Below are 16,623 nucleotides of genomic sequence, written 5' to 3' on the forward strand. Positions count from 1 at the left end.
GCTCCTGTTCCTCTAAATTCACTGCCCATTCTTACTGCCTTATCTGAAACAGAACACCACCTTCATAAATGTGCCACTTTTCCCTTCCTTCTCTAACAAAACATTCTCTGTTTGAAGCAGAGGAGCACAAAACTTCTACCCAACTTCAACGAATAGGAAAGGATATAGAACAGCATTTGGAGATGTAAGATCTGGGTATTTGCGATAGATAAGTAAATTGCATTGTTCCAGAAACTGATCTGAGACCTGAAGAAACAAAGCTGTAATATTTATGATGTATAGATGAAGTACTGTTTTTTGAAACTATTCCTTTTAGATTTTCGCAAAGAAATATCTTCTCAGTCTCCTGATATACTCAGTTTGTGTTTGAAACGTTTCTTAAGGGATTTGTGTCTCTCCACAGAAGAGTGCAAGGAAGTAGCCAAAGCATCTTTTTTCCCCCAGGGTAATATCTGTTTAAATAATATTTTTAAAGTCTTATATTTCTCATTTGTAAATAGATTTACAGAGAGAGAACAAAACCAATGGGACTGCTCAATGCTGGGGGTGGGGGAGAAGCTAGAAACCTGCTTATTTAATAAGGGGTAGCCTGTCAGTGTTGGTTAAAACCGTTCAGATTTGTAATGTTGTTTTACACTAAATTTTTTGATCTAGAGCAAACGGGAGCCAAATTTGGAAACATTATGGTAGTAGAATCCCAAGTAAAGCCTTTTACTTCTTAAAGCAAAGCACAGAAGCCATCCACAGCATTTAATGAAAGATTCAAAAACAATGAAATACATTTCAAAACTTGCATGGTTTCAGCAGTTCAGTTTTGTGCCCTAATTCCATATCAGTCTAAAGTTACCCTGATCATACTTTTCCAACCAAACATGCAGAACTTCTGAGCCCTGGGAAGAGAGCTTATGAAATTGAGTACATGTTAAAAGTTATGATAACAGCAATACAGTTCAACACTAACAAGTACTGGGAAACTATTAAAGGAAGCAATATTTCCAGAACTTTAGGGCCTATGCTCTACTTCTGCTCACACCAAGTTTGCATCCTGTGAAATAATGCAACTTTTCTCATCGATATAAAAAGCCTTTTGTTTATCAAGGGATTTAATCACTGCGGCAGTTCTGCAAGAAAATTCATTTTGTTTTAGCGACGATAAAAAGCATAATCCTGATCTTATCACAGTTACAGATTCCAAAGCTGAAGCAAAGTTATGGCTTCTGATGTAACTTCAGAGCTAATATCAAACAAACATAAATAAGCAAAATTGTTATCCCAGCTCCATGGAGCATCTTCAAAGCTTACACTTTTCTGAGTAGTTCATTTGACAAAATAGCAAAGCAGTAAGCTGTGCAGAACAAAATCTCCAGGAGCACATCTAAACATCCTCCTCTGAGCTCCGCTCCTCTCCCTGTCACACGATCAATTTGCCATTACAGCAAGAAACTCGTTTCTTAGACTATTATGCACTTTCACTATTCTCATGCATTAGCTACTGTTCCGCAAGCTGTGTCAGGCATCCAGATACATCCCAAATCACAGCAACTAATTTATCTTTGACATCTTCCTACCTGGGGCCCAGACGAAAGTACCTTGACTGGTACAAAAGCTGTCCAACAGATAATGAGGCGTGGTTCAAACATCAGCACTGAAATTCCATGCCCTAAAACAACGCAAGAAGTGTTCCTCTCTCTGGCGAGCCAGTAGTTGCTGATATAACATGTCCTTGCAACTGTGTAAAACTACAAGGTACCATTTCTAATAAAGTCCTCAAAGGCCTTTAAATTGCAGCAGCCTTGCTGCAGAAGTTTCATGCAAGTATTCAGGAGAAAGCAGATGCTAAAAGATGCTCGTGTAGGAAAAGAGGTGTTTGAAGTGAAGTTTTTCTTCCACCCTCTAGGAGAAAAAAAACAAAGGCACAGCAACAAGATGTGTTTTGTTGTTTATTTTTTTTTAATCATAATTCATATCAAGCTATAATCCATAGAACAAGTCAGCTTGAAAGGGATCTCATGAGATCCATGAGCCCAATCTCCTGCTTAAAGCTGGATAAGGACTGAACTTGCCCCCAGAACGTTTCCAGGCCCAGGACAACAGTTCTGCCCACTTTCACACGCTCACACTAAGAGAATCCATACAAAACCGAACAAAATGGTTTACAGCATTACTTCTATCCCTTCTTTCTACAAGCTTGCTTTTACTACTGTAATGCAAAAATAAAAACGTAAGAGAGACTAGATTTGTATTTCCACACAACCAAGTCATCTTACTAATTAGGTTTTTTTTGTTTTTGTTTGTTTGTTTGTTTTCCAATGAAAGAGTGAATGGAAATAGCAGAGTATGAGCTGATGGACTAATAAAGTCAGTAGAACTGTGCCTCAAGATTGGATTCCCTGACATGCAACACAGTGCTGGCACTAGTGAAAGCTTTCTTATATTCCTTGTGTTTGTTTCTTTCATGTAAATCCTCTGAAGAACTTGAGAGCTAAGCACATGATGAAACATATCCCTTCTGGACACTAATTAGGTTGCCTTCCTTTAATTAGCCATCTGTTTTCATCAAGTCTGGAGGAATTCCATAAATTTGATATATCTGTCAGATTTTTGCCAAAATTTTACAAGGGGTTAAAAGATATAGGGTGAACACAGAGGGACAGACTGACAACATGCCTGAATTTTAATTGCATCAGGAAATGAGGCTAAAATAGACGCACAGTTTATAATCACAGGCCCACTGTCAAGATATAACGCAGAACTCGGGTTAATTTAAAAACAAACAAAAAAACATTCTTATTCTTCAGACATTTGTGGATTTAGTGGGGTGAGGGCAGAGCAAGTGACATTCCTACAAAAGAGGAGAACCATGGTTGGACAGACAGAACATGGTCTGGAATAGGTAGAAGGTGGTAGGAATGTTTGTTTTTGTAAATCCTTAAAAACACTTCACTCAGCTTTGGTGAAGTGACCAAGTAAAATGCGTCCTAAGCTCATCTTCACATCACACAACTTGCTTTGAGTTAATTTCCAGTGCTAACCCCCAACAAGCACTAGACAATCTTTAGACTCTGACAGCAATCTTGTACAGCACAGAGGAAAAAGCGGTAAGATAATAATAGTATCTACAGCAACCCACACTGATCAAGAAATGCTCAAGAAAACCCATATAGTTCATAACAGTTTAGACTATGGTATCGATGACAGATTTTTTTTTTATTTTTATTTTTTTTACTTTTCCTCAGCAAAATTAGAACCATGACAGGCAACAGAAGACCTCTTGCATTCAGATGGAGAGTCTGGGGGAGAAACACAGCTCGCCTGCCAGCTGGCAGGTCAAGTAAGTGTTTGGTAACCATCCGAGTTCATCTTTCTGCAAAAATGTACTTGTAACTCAAATATTTTCATATAGCTGCACTGAAGACACTTCGTTTTGCGACTTTCATCTGTTTCATGGATGATTACTCAGTTTACTGTGCTGTGTGTATCATGAAATGTATCATACTTGGGAAATCTTCAGGTCTCAGAAGGAGAGCCTGACTACTGGGCATTGCTCCATCTCTGCAAGGTTGGGTAACAGGAACAGATCTAACGCAAGCTACCAGAAAAGTCACAATGAACAGGGGAAAAAAAAAAAAAAAAAAAAGAACTTACTTGATTCCAGTGAGAAACCCTAAAGAAACAGGTTTTCTATTGAGATTATTTTAAGACAAAAATATTTCAGGGAAGCTTTGTTTCTTTCTTTTTATTTTATATATATATAAGTTGTTGTGTATATATGTTTAAATAGTAAGCTTTTAGTTTCTCACAGAGTTATAATGACACTTGTAGAAGCAACCACACATAGAGCCATAGTTAAGCCAGGTAAAGGACAGAGCTGGGGTCTGGTGAAGACTCTTTCAAGTCAAAAAGCTGTTTAACATGCCTGTCTGCAGCAGCTCACCCAAGCATCTGAGCAGTCCTCCATAGCGGCAGGACTGGTTGAGTCCCTGAGGAACTGAAGCACACAGAGAACTTCTCCAAAGCCCAGGAGAATTTTACAATACGGAAAGGATTTTTCTTTCATTCTCCCTGGTGCCCTAAGCAGTGACCACCCCACAAAGTCCCTTGGTGGGACTTGCTCATCACCTCTCCTGAGCAAGTCCGGGCAAAGCTGAACTTTGTTCTCTTCCTTCTTCCCAAGGCACGTACATGCCTCAAATGAGAGGGCCTTCACATCTATTCAGTTTTCTAATGGACGTAGACACTATTAGAAAAACAGCAAACCGAACTTTGACAGATATTCACCCTTTCAGGAGGCGGTGCCCATCTTCACAAACATTTTATCATGGGGCCATGAGCTTCCTCGACATCCCAGCAGGTAACTCAGCTCAGGCCTTACAACACGGGTGCTGTTGGATACCCTTGTTTCACACAGGCACTTCTGTCCTATAGGAAGGAAAGAAGCTGCAAACAAAACAATTTCAGATAGCCTTAGGTACTGTTGGGTGCAATGGACTTCCTTAGAACACGCACACGCTGCACAGCGCCTAACAACAGCACCACAGTCTAAGCCATCTTTTGCTTTGAAACCCTCCACGTGCTTTGACTTTCATGAAGACAGTCTATACACTCATTACAACTTCGTCCTTCGGTAAAAGCAGAACAGACAAAAAGTAAATACCAGCTGACAGAAGCAGCACATTTGTGCCAATGGATGGAGTCAGATAATATAGTCTGACCTTGCCAGAATCCCTCAGGGCTTTCTCCAGCTGGAGCGTGGCCTTCCCACACTGGGTAGCATCAGCATCACCCTGAAAAAAATAATTTTGTTCTCCAAGGGGGGAGAGGAGGGCTGCTATTTCCAGTTACTAAGCCGTTTGACCTCACTACCTGCTGGACTACCACTTGGAGAAGAAGTAGGTTATGCAAGGCAGCAGTCCCAGTGCAGCCAGCTAACCCTGCTCATTCCCAGAAAATGAACCAACTTGCAGAGCTCTTCATCACCCTTGGCTTCCTCTGTTTCACAGCTGGGTTCCTACTGGCTTAATTCACACAGCACTACGCTTCTTGCTGAGACGGTTCCATTGTCAAAAAGCCCCGCTTATGGCTGATTAACCTGTAGCAATAGATTCTCTCTCCTGTTCTAATCTGGTATAGAGCCGATGATTAAATCCTCATTTAAAAGGCAGGCCACATCTCTTGCATAAAGAGATCACTGCTAGACAGCTATACCACATACCCAGTTAATTATGATTTTTATAATTTGGGCTTCTAATGGTTTCTAAGTCAGAAAGCAGTTATGGAAAAGCTTCAGTACATAAATACTGCATAAATTATCATATTTTAAGACAAAAAAGTGGTTGGCATTCTAAAGCTGACAAACTGCACGTTACAGTAGTTAGAAAGAGTACAGAGTTTATGTACAACCTGCATGGAAGTGCTTATTGCTCCTATCCACTTCTTACAAACTGGCAATCACAGATGGTCTCATAAAAGACTTGGAATAGAAAATAGATCTCTGCATTTGGAATGTGCAAGTTCTACATCTACATTAACAGATTTGTAATTCACAGCATGACATTCAATGGAAGACGACATGATAAGGGTGTTGTACATTTTAACATACTTACATAATGAGCAATTATGTTGAATATATTCAGAAATAGAATTTTCTGTAGGTTGGGAAAATCTACAATAATCATTTTCCTTTCTAGAAATTCTGATACCTTGGATGGCTTACGTGAGTTTTTTAGTGCATTGTTATATGAAATATGTTTAATGTCAAAGTTAACCTGACCTCAAAAAGCAAGAGTCATTTTGAAAATGAAATAATCCAATGAAATATTGTGATTCAGAGGTACTTGACAGAATCATTGCCAAAAAAAATGTTTTATGACTGTTCATCGTTTCTTTTTTCTAGCCATCTTTAACATCTCAAAAATACTAGTTTTATTTTGTTGTCAGGAACAAAGATGTGGGCCTATTTTTCCCTCACTAGGCTGAAAATAAAAAAATCAAAAAGGGGGACAGATTCCACTACTCATGGAACAATGTTGTAGTAGGGAGATTGAGAGCAAAGACTTGCCACAGCCTGAAGAAAAGACATAAGGAGCTGACAGCATGCCGAATTGATTTCTTGACCCATCTCTTTTCCTGTGATGTACTGCAAAGCCACTGTCACATGCCCAACAGCCACAGGGATATACAGCAACAAGGCCCTGTTTTAGAATAATTATTTGAGGTGTTCATCAATATTGAAGTTGTTCTCCCCAGATCCAGGTCATCTGCACACTGTAGCCATGCAGAAGAACAAGGAAGGATGTGATTTTTTTGAAGTAAAAAGCTGTTATTAACTTCATTATCCTTTGGCATCAATCACTCCACATCCAGAAGTCTTAGCACACTGTATCTCAAGGATTGAGGACTGTATGGAAAGTTTGTAATTAATCCAAAACGATGTCACACGGCATCAAAGTGACCTTATTCCAATCAGTGAGAAAGGCAATATAGAAGCACCTGCATTTGCAGTCCTCTGTAGAAGCTACTTGCACTATAAATCATTTAGTCAACAATGATTCATAACAAACTGAGCGTATTTTATTCACTTACAGCGTGGGTTTGTAAACTCCAGTACATGAAGGCAAGTTACTCCACGGAGCTTTATATACTGGAGCTGTTGCTGCATGCTTCCTCTCAGTTAGGCTCTGTGGTACTTCTGCTGCTCTTGCAGCATGTTTTATTGTTGACCTTCCTGCTCAGTTGATAAGGCAGTTATCACTGTTGTTTCAAACATTTTAAAGGTGCTTCACCTCTTTTCTACTGTATCAGTGTTTTTTTATAAGCAATTATTTTAAATACTAATACTTTGATTAAAAAGTTGTTACAATATTGGTCTTGACTGTACAAAAGATGGAAGCGTGAAAGGTGAGCTATTGTTGAGGTCCTTCCAGGAGCTAAGACCTGCACTAAAACCTGCAGTGATCCCAGTACAGCCTAATCCCATGGCAGGGTTGCTGTCAGCCATCCCAGAGAGCCTGTTGCCCAGCTGAGCCTGAGCCCTATTTGTTTTAGGAGCAGAAGCTCCGGGAACCAGCTTCTGGACTGGCAGCAATGCTACTTCTCCGTGCTGAGGAGATGGTAAGTCACACAGTGACCTGCCATTTGTCATTCCCTTGGGTCAGAAAACCACTCTGTAAACATGATTTAGCCCGTGAGTCACTATTTGGCCTCCTGTGCTCTAGAAAAATTAATCAGCTCAGTGTGCCTTTCCCCTGTGACTCCCAACCCAAAAGGAGCACATTTTGGATGCTCTCTCTTCCAGAGAGGGAAACAGAGAATCACAGAGAAAAAAAAAAGAAAAAAGAAAAAAAAGAAAACGATAGCAGCATCAATGCCCTCTGATCTTTACCTCTCTATCAAGTTCTCCAGTATCAGAACAAGAAGAGCAATCTAACCTTGACCTGCTGTGGTAATGGACGGCAAACTGCATGCATTTATTTGCAGGACCTCTTTAAACACTGATGATTAGTACAAAAGAGAAACAATTATACAGCAGCAGTTCTGTTTGATTTCTGTGCAAGCGTCCACTTTTGTCTGGGAAGAAAATCACAGCAAGGCACCTCACTAAAATCCCAATGAGCAGCAATTTTGCAGCATAATGGACACATGCTAGGGTTAGTCTGTAGAGATGATCTTTTTTTAATTATTAAATTCACTATATGCCTCGATCCATTCAAAAAATAGTGAAAGAGCAAAGGTCCTGCACAATCAGGCAGTCATCTCCCCTTCTCTGAAGAGACGCATATGGTAGTCACATATAGAAATATTTTACAAAATTAGCTACCAGTAATTTCATTGAAAATTCTTTAGCAAAAGAATTTGTAGCTAAAATTCCCTTAGTAAACCTTAAATATATTTTCCTAAATTTAACCAACTAATTTAGTATGTGCAAATTGAATGACTCATTTCTCGAGCGTTTTGCATTTATTTCTCAGCAAAGGTAATCTTGAAGAAGGAAAGCTATTTCTGTAGTACGTATTAATATATTTAATATCATATTTGTTTCTCCATGCTTTGCCTTCTTGGTTTTATTTTTTTCATACCAAAGAAAACAAGTTACATACCACAATCAAAAGTTGATACTGGTTTAAGCCTCAGTTTGAAGGACCAGGAAGTTTTCAGTAAGACTTAAAGTGATTTAAAGATTCCCCCCCTCCATCTCCCTGTGTCCTGAAATCACCACAGATGTCCGAGAATATTTTGTTTACTACAACTTCAAAGACCCATGGATTTTCATAGACTGAAATTGGCCATCTCATATGCTCTTATCATAGGAAACAGATACGATGAAGGGACTAAGAGGGGTCTTCTCCAATCCTCACTGCACAAAGGCAAGTGAGGAAGTGTCACTGATTGTATGGAAGATTAAAAATTAATCTTCACAGTTACACAGAAGAGAAATATAATTACAAAAAAATATATAAAAAGTTCTCTGCTGAAAATCAGCCCCTGGAAGATGGGCAGTCAATAAATTAAGAAATTCCACATTTGACTTGATAAGCAATACTAGAATATCTCACTTTAAATAATTCACTTCGCCATATCAATCTGACAACATAGCATGACATTTGGGCTGCAGATTGGGTACTGTCTCATGCCACAGGTTTTATATATGTGCATTTTGATTGTGGGTGCCTGGGAGCTGCATTTTGGATTAGCAATGAGTTTTTTGCAGAGCAGAGTTGGACCCCTCTGCATCTGGCAAAGCTCATCTCGAGTCCTGTTCCTGTCTCCCTTTAGGCTGAGGCCAGGGACACAGCTCTGACACCAGCAGCTTCCCCTCCATCTGTGAGGAAAGTTACACCACCCAGACAAAGCTCTCAGGAGACTTTGAACGTGTAGGGACAGAGGCTTGCCTGCCTCGTTCACCTTTAACCAAATGCTGCTGCTGAAGCTTTTTATTTATAGCTCAGACTTTACATGTTTTTAAACTGAATTTCTCTAAAAAGATTAAATTTGTAGGGGAACTTTGCACTTTCCAAGGTGTGAGACTTAGAGCACAGTGATTCACCCAGAGCCACACTGTCCATTAGAAATCCTTGGTCAGAAATTAAAGTTACAGCCAATTTTGGAGATCACAATTTCTGCAGTGCCACGGTACTGTTAGGGGTCTCTGCTACTATGCAGTTATGTTACGAATTTGTGCCATCAACAACAAAAACAATCAAGTTTTACCTGAATTTGGAGACATATTCTCACCCCATTTTTCAAAAGCCCTTTAGTCTGTTTTATAAGTCTCTCTAATTCGGGAATAATTATGAGTTGACTGCAAACATGCATTGCTAGAAGATAAAGGATTTTTTTCTGAAAGCAGCATAGATCTTAAAATGAGATTTGTTTTAAGAGCAGAGACATGACAGCTTTGATGCAAATTCATTTACTCAAATACAGTTTTCTCTTTGTTCTACACACTTTACCCTTCAGAATATCAAAAAACTCACTCGTGTGCACGTCTCTGTGTTAAGAAAGATAAATTTGAGCACTATACTCAAAATGTTTTCCATGCACTTGTAAAATAGGAAAAGAGATGTACTTAAACCCAAAGTCACCAGAACCAGAGACTGTTTTAGTGACCTCTTCAATTAAACTGAAACAGGAACGCTGCAAGCCAATTTTCATCCTTCTAGATTCAGTACCATAAAGTCAACAAAACTCATTCCAAATAGATGGGACCACTTCCTCTGTCTCAAGGATTGTTGTCACCGGCAGCATGCAGTCAATGAATTCTTTGCAAACAGCCACACAGCTGCAGATTTCCATCAGGAAAAAACTGAAGCTTAAGCAAGCAAGAAGCTCTTACAAACTCATGGCGCACGCAACACCAAACTGCTGGGGGAATTTATGCAAGTACCTGTGCTCTTGCTGCTGTACGCAAGCTCCTGACACTGGCACAGGGGAGCAGATGACCTCAAGAGCTTGAGTTAACTAACACACGCTGCCCGCAGGTTTAATCCTGCTCAGGAAGTCCCTGCACATTTAGGGCCACTGACTCCAGAATGACACTTCAGCTGCTGGAGTTGCAACAGAAAAATATATATTAACCAGACTGATTCAGACTGTCTGTGCAAGCTTTGAAACAGGAGGAAGAAAAAACTTAAAGTAATTTCAAGTGGTAGAAGGGGTTTTGATTTTTTTAAAATCATTAACAATACAGCTTAGAAACAGTTACCAAGGAAGTGTGTTAATAGAAGAAACTGGGTCTCTTTTTTTTTTGTATTAGATTTTTTTTAAAGCCAATATTAAAAAAGGGAAAATTTTCAAGATTGAGGCTATCTTGTGTCCCCCCCACCTTAATGTTTCTCAATAATTATATATCAGACTGAACTATTCTTTTGCTCCAATAATTCTCCCACAAACCGTATAACCGGCTTACCTATGCAAAGCACAAACAGTACAAAGACACATTTTACTGCCTCATAAGTTTTTACAAAGCTGATGTCCTATGACAAGCACAAAGACAGCTTAGGCAAAGTATTGCCTAGAAAGAAGTACTGGAAAATTATCATTTAAGGCAATATTGTATATAATAGTAATATATACATATGTACGCGCACACAGCTCAAAGTTATTTCAAACAGAAATGAAGCATACAAACAAATATCGTTACATTCTAGGCAAAACTCATCTTCTGTTCTGAGAGCAATTCCAACATTTCAAAAGATTTCTGAATTGGAGAATAGACTTAAAGATTCCTTATTTCTTGCAGGAACAAAATTGTGAATATCATTCCATTATAAGCCGTAGGTGCTTTTCCAATTAAAGTTGAGCAGTTTGCCTCTCCCAGGAATAAGCACATCCTTTGTCACCCAGTTCTGCTCCCTCCAGACCTCTGACTCTAGTTTGTATGAGTCAGGACCACAGTGGTGTCATCAGTGACCTATAACTACTGGATGAGCCGGAGCAAGTCCTGGGTTTCATGGGAAGATCATGGAAAGGAAAGAATATTTATGCAAGGGACCTTCAGATTTTGAGAAACATAAAGTTACAAGAAAAAAAGTATTTCATTGAGAATCTCCAGGTCTATGCTTTCTAACCTGCTGATTTGAAAAGTCCTTTGGATTTTCTGAAATCCCTGCACAACTGAAAGTGCTCCAAAGGAAGCCACCAAGCAAGCACATATGCCCATTCCATCAGATATAAACAGCTGAAATTCATTTGCTAGGGTCCTGACAAGGAGTGACAGTGCTGCCACTTCTTGTGGCAATGCCATTGCCCGAACTTTTAAATCCCAACCAAGGTGACTTCGCTCAGGAACTCTGTCAGGCTTCTGGGGAGAGAGGTTGGAATTTTCCCTTGTAAAACCAGAACAGAAAAGACGAGCTCTTCAGTTCCAAGCTAAATAGCAGCTGGGAAAGAGCTTTTAGCACAAATAGGCTTAGAATAAAATCTTTAATTAAACTAGTCTGAGAGCTGAGGGCTATTATTTAATAAGAAAAGGTTTTTAATCTTCTGAAGAAGTCACTACTATGCTTTTTAGCTGACAGCAATTTTGAGCAATGATCACTAAAAGGGCTGAGGATTTATAGTTCTTAAAGAGGAGGTAAGTACGAGGGCACGGGGAGGGGAATCATCTAGTCAGAAAGTGCATCACAGCTACAGCTTTGGCATGAAAATTTTGAGTAACTTCCACAATCCAGGTGCAGAAAGTGTTCCCGGAAAGGTTACCAGGCAACAGTGCTGCCTGCAAACAGCAGCTGAACCACGGCTCTGCTGTGCTCCCCTTCCAGCGCCTTGCCTCAAAGCTGCGCCACGGCGAGCAGATGCCCCCTTCCTCTCCCAGGCCAGCATCCCTGGCACAGCAATCACCCCCGTGCTGGAGCGCGTCCTCCCACGCCGAGGTACAGAGCGAGCTAATGCAGCAACAGCTTTCGCTCCAGCACGCAGACACACCATCACTGAGCCCATCACAGCTCACAGGGGATGGCACCCTCAAGTAACAGGCGGGGTAAGCTCTGCTCCGGTTCACCCAACAGCTGCAGCAGGACCAACGCGCATCAGTCATGAGGTACAGGAAATCACAAAGGCTGGTCCTCTTGCAGCTCCTGCCCATCATCGTGAGCGGTCCTTACAAACAACAGGAAGTATTCCGTACTTGTCCTTGAGATATAATGGTCTCAGGCACTATTGTCTTCTACTTGAAACTGCTTCCAGCACTTCTCAGCCCAGATTTTTCTACACCGTCAACTGAAGAACCTAACAAATAATCTTGCTCAGGCAGGACACATTTGTTTGTGTTTGTAAGGAAGTAAATGTTTATGTAGAGCAGTCCTCTGCTGTCACCACAAACATCTTAGGGGCTTTTGTGTTGTACTGTAGCTCATTTTCACAGTCCTTTCCCCTCGTCCTGTGCAAGTCTGGCTCAATCCAAGAGTTACTTCCAGGTTCCTTTCACAAATGCAGTAACTGCCCTCTTCAGCTTCGAAGAATGTAAAAGAAATAGTTTGATGAAGCAAAATAAATAAATAAAAAATAGAAAAACAATCCCAGCCAGGATCCCTACAGAGGCAGGGCTCTCAACTGTCCCAAGAGGGGATGCCAGTCAGCAGACAGCTGTTCCCACACACAGGATGACAAATTTGTGGTAGCAACAGGAATTTCCTGTTCCTTCTTACTCTTGCTAAGAGAGATTACATTCAGTGGGATTTCAAAGTAGCATTTGCTTCTGCCAGGAGGACATGCATGCAGCCTTATAACAAAGGAGACACAAAACTGGATTTTGAGCTTTGCAAAGTCCAAGGAGTCTCCAAGAAAACTTTTTCAAGCACGAAGGAGAAGTACGGCAAAGCCCTGAACTATTGGAAGCACTTGTGGAGGAAGAACTGGTTCTGCTTGTCCTTCACTTCAGCATCTTTTAAAAGACAGCTTATGTGTTTCAACCAGAGCAGACTGTGTGTTTCATGTGCCCGTTCAAGACAGAAATCTACCAATGAGTTGGAAAGCAGCATCTTGCTGCAACAAAGCTTCACTATCAAAATAAAGACTTTCAGAATTTATTTCCATTATTTCTTTCTCTGTTGTCAAAGACTTCCACTGCCAGCATCTTTTGTCAATAATTGTATGAACTGAATCGGGGGGAAAAAAGTTCCCTTTCCCTCTTTAAAAAAAAAAAAAAAATAATTCCTGCAAGCAACTTCTGTAACTGAAGACCATCTTCTGTAGACTCACATAAATACATCCCAGCTGCATCAAAAACACTTTGTTATAGCCCTCTACACTCTTTGCTGTCAGCCTGTACAGGTTGCCATTGCTCACAATGGTTTACAGACAGCATTTGAAGCTTCTGATCAACTCAGCTTACAACTGTTTCAGCCCCTCTTTTATGGGACGTTTCACATCAGCTTCAGACAGGAAATGTAAGCATAGCCCATTAAATTGTACCAGCATTAGTAGGTAATGTTATGTCACAGGAGCACCCATCAGACTGAATTATACAAGGAGAAATCCCCTTCATTAAACCTCCAGTAATTCCTTAAAATCAAAGGAAAAAAAGTATTGTTAGAGATACATGACCAGTGAAGCAGAACAAAACTTGACTGCTTTCTAGTTTGCAGCCTGGGTGTAGCAGAAGGACACCCTTCCAAAAGGGAGCATCTGTCTTTATGTTTTAATCAACAGCTTACACAATAGAGAACTCTTGGGTATGTTGTAGATCTGCCTTATGATTCAGTATAATCTAGTGCAGTAGTGCACTTTCTGAAAGGGAACACCAAATCTCCAGAGGTTGATTTATCCCATCTTCTAGTCGTTGTATATTTAAAAAAAAATAAAAATCATTGAAAGCATTACTCTGATGGGTTTCAGAGAATACACACTTCTTTAAATGTCTGAAATAAGTTCCACTCAACCACTTCTAACTACTCCTGAGTACTACAAGTGTCTGAGTCATGCCAAAGAAGGGAGGTTTTCAAATTTCAGAAGACTAAAGTCCAAATAGTAACTTGGGACATAACAGCACGAGTGCAGTAACTTTAACTGCAGAAGGGAGAAGTGCGAGTGCAATTGCATTCTGCAGTCAGGTCTCTCCAGAGCTCCAATCACTCTTCCTGCTGGTTCAGGTTTCTTAACTGATATACAGCAAGGGATATGATTACAGCAGTGACCATTTACTGCCAGACATGAAAAGAGCTAAACTGCAGATAAAAAAATAGATTCTCATTTCGGAGGTAACCAGGATTATTACTGCTTCATCCATTTTTTGTTATTTGTTCCTTTCGTATTACCATTGCCAAAAAAAAATATCACCGATTGCAATTCACTGTTTCACAGTATTTGCTATTAGATATGTAGGTACAATGCTGAAAATAGGTTTTCCCAACATCACATTACCAGGAAGGCTTTGCAGCTGGATTTACCCTGAAATACATGGCAATCTAAGTCCAAAAGAACTACATTAAAGGCAAAAGTAAGAGGGCAGAGCTTCAGAGGGGAAAAAAAAACCACCTACCCCCAGAGAAGTGGGATGGCAGCCTCCCTGCAACAACCACTAAAGCAGCAAGCTCTACACACTCTGCAGAGATGGGAAGCAGCATTCTGCAGTGGCTGGCAACCAGTTTCTCATTTCACCCATTTCATAGCTTTATTTTCATAGAAGAAACAGTGTTCCCACCTTCACTGCAGCATACATGGAGCAGAACAGGGCTTAACGCATCTTTATAGTCTACAGACTGAGAGGCTTTTAGGTTCTGCGATTCTCCCCCAGAGTTTTCATGATGGCCAATTCTTTGGAGTTCAGTCCCTAGTTCATCAAACAATGGCCAGGTTCATGTAGGAGTTTCCAGCTCTTTCTCAGAATTATTACAGCTAGAAGCAAGTGTGTGTAGATTCAGGTGATTGCCAGGTTCTGACACCACAGTCCATGAGGTGGCTGCCAACAAGATCTCAGGAATGAAGATGGGCTGGCTCCCTGCAGTGACAGCTGGATGAGATGCTGTAGCCTACTATAGTGCTATCACAGCTCTTCCAACATTTTTCAGATCCTCTCTATTTGCATATCTTGCATGTATTTGCATATCCTCTTTCATAGCAGGAGATGATATTGATGGTAAACCACACATCTAGCAATAAAATAGGTGATAGAGTTTTGATACATATTTGTTAAAGATACACAGATCATTTTTACATACAGGAAGGTAATCTAAAGTGAGGAGTTGGTATAACAAAAGCACTGGGTACAAGCATTAGTTCCATATTATTTAATATTAAAGTTTGAATTTAATGCAACAAGTGGAATATCTAATAAGAACTTTTTTTTTCTAGCATTATAGTTAAGAGTTTAATATTTGATAAAAGACAACAACTTCGATGCAAAAGAAGTCTTAACTAATTACATAACGGGTCATTGAATTTATTGGTACCATATCCTGCCAGTTCCTTTTAGGTAGTGTCTTGGGTAAGATTTACTTACATAGCAGAGTGGAGTTGAAATGATGGATTACAGACTCAAAATAAGGAAATAGATTTTTAACGGGAATTTTTAAGATTTCTAAGGAGACACCGTGATGTCTCTTCTCTTGTCATTTCCCAGAACTATAACATTTCTGACAGGTGCTGTCTAGTCTCTTATTTTATAGGAGGCATGCCATTGACAGATACTTTATTATGACCTTTTTGCAATGATGGGACCAATACAACGCACTATTCATGATGAAGGTAAACTAATACCATAAAGGTGTTTTCTGTTCCTTCCCTCACGTGTCCTTGCATTCAGTTTGCTTTTTTTGGGTGCTGCTGGCATTCCCCTAATTCATTATAATTCCAAGGTTAACTATTAATGCTGTGGAATGTAAACTACCTGTAGTAACCAAAACAAATGGGCTCTGTTTCCTGATTCCAAATCCAGACAGACACCCTACTACCCTTTGGTCACACAGCACTGTGCCTCACCAGGACCTTGTAGGGTGCCTCCGGGGCCCTAAGGCAGGACCCTACAATCCTGAAGGCATTCTGGGATCCTTGATGCCCAAAACAGGAGGCACACAGACAGCTGACCTGTCCCTCACAGCATCATGGAAAGCATCCTTCTTTTCAAGTCAAATGCGGCATTTGAGTTAATTGGACTTCAGCTTACCACGTCATTGAAATAAAGTTCATTAAAATACATACTTCTGCTTGTTTGCTGTAGCAAAAGAGCTCGTCTTTATAATTTTAAAGAAAGCTCTGCAATTACAATGTGCTAGCAAGCTGCAGTTTTTATAACAACCTGGCAAGGTTAAAGGCTTGGCAAGAGCTGTCTGTACGCCCTGGAATTTTATGATCTATAGCAAGTGGGAGTGCACTGAAAGGACAATAAACAGGTGCTGCCTTCCAGTTAAGGTGTTTTTTAAATAAAGATGCCCACAAACACATACTGCCCACCACCATCACCCCCCAAAAAAAAGCCTTCCATCTTCTTTTTTCTAGAACTTCTGTATTCAGTCATAATGCCCCAGTATACCTCTTTGCCCGAGAGCTGAGCAAAGCTTAAGAGTAGCAATGAATTCTGCTTTTTGTAGGCCTTTGAAACTCCACAAAAATAGTACAAAATATAAAAAGAAAAAACAAGCATCTTCCGTGTACCATAGAACAGGGTGTGTAAAGTAGACAAAGTTAAAA

The 16,623-nt window shown here is 40.1% G+C and overlaps 1 protein-coding gene across 7 annotated transcripts in view; it reads right to left on the bottom strand.

Annotated features, from left to right (window-relative positions):
• HTR2C (5-hydroxytryptamine receptor 2C) overlaps nt 1–16,623 on the bottom strand; it is a 312,561-nt gene that overhangs the window by 266,356 nt on the left and 29,582 nt on the right. For 3 of the 7 annotated variants that reach the window (XR_013939037.1, XR_013939038.1, XR_013939039.1), the window contains 3 exons: nt 14,477–15,086; nt 4,713–4,784; nt 2,834–4,419 (listed from right to left, as the gene is read on the bottom strand). The exons of 1 other annotated variant lie outside the window; for it this stretch is intronic. The gene's annotated coding sequence lies outside the window, so the exon portion shown is untranslated. Of the gene's footprint in view, nt 1–2,833; nt 4,438–4,712; nt 4,785–13,509; nt 15,087–16,623 lie in introns of those variants that run through there. 3 more of the 7 variants (XR_013939036.1, XR_013939040.1, XR_013939041.1) reach the window with 3 other exon arrangements.

The sequence above is a fragment of the Anser brachyrhynchus genome (genome assembly GCF_964034855.1).
Source record: "Anser brachyrhynchus genome assembly, chromosome: 13".
Lineage (NCBI taxonomy): Eukaryota > Metazoa > Chordata > Aves > Anseriformes > Anatidae > Anser > Anser brachyrhynchus.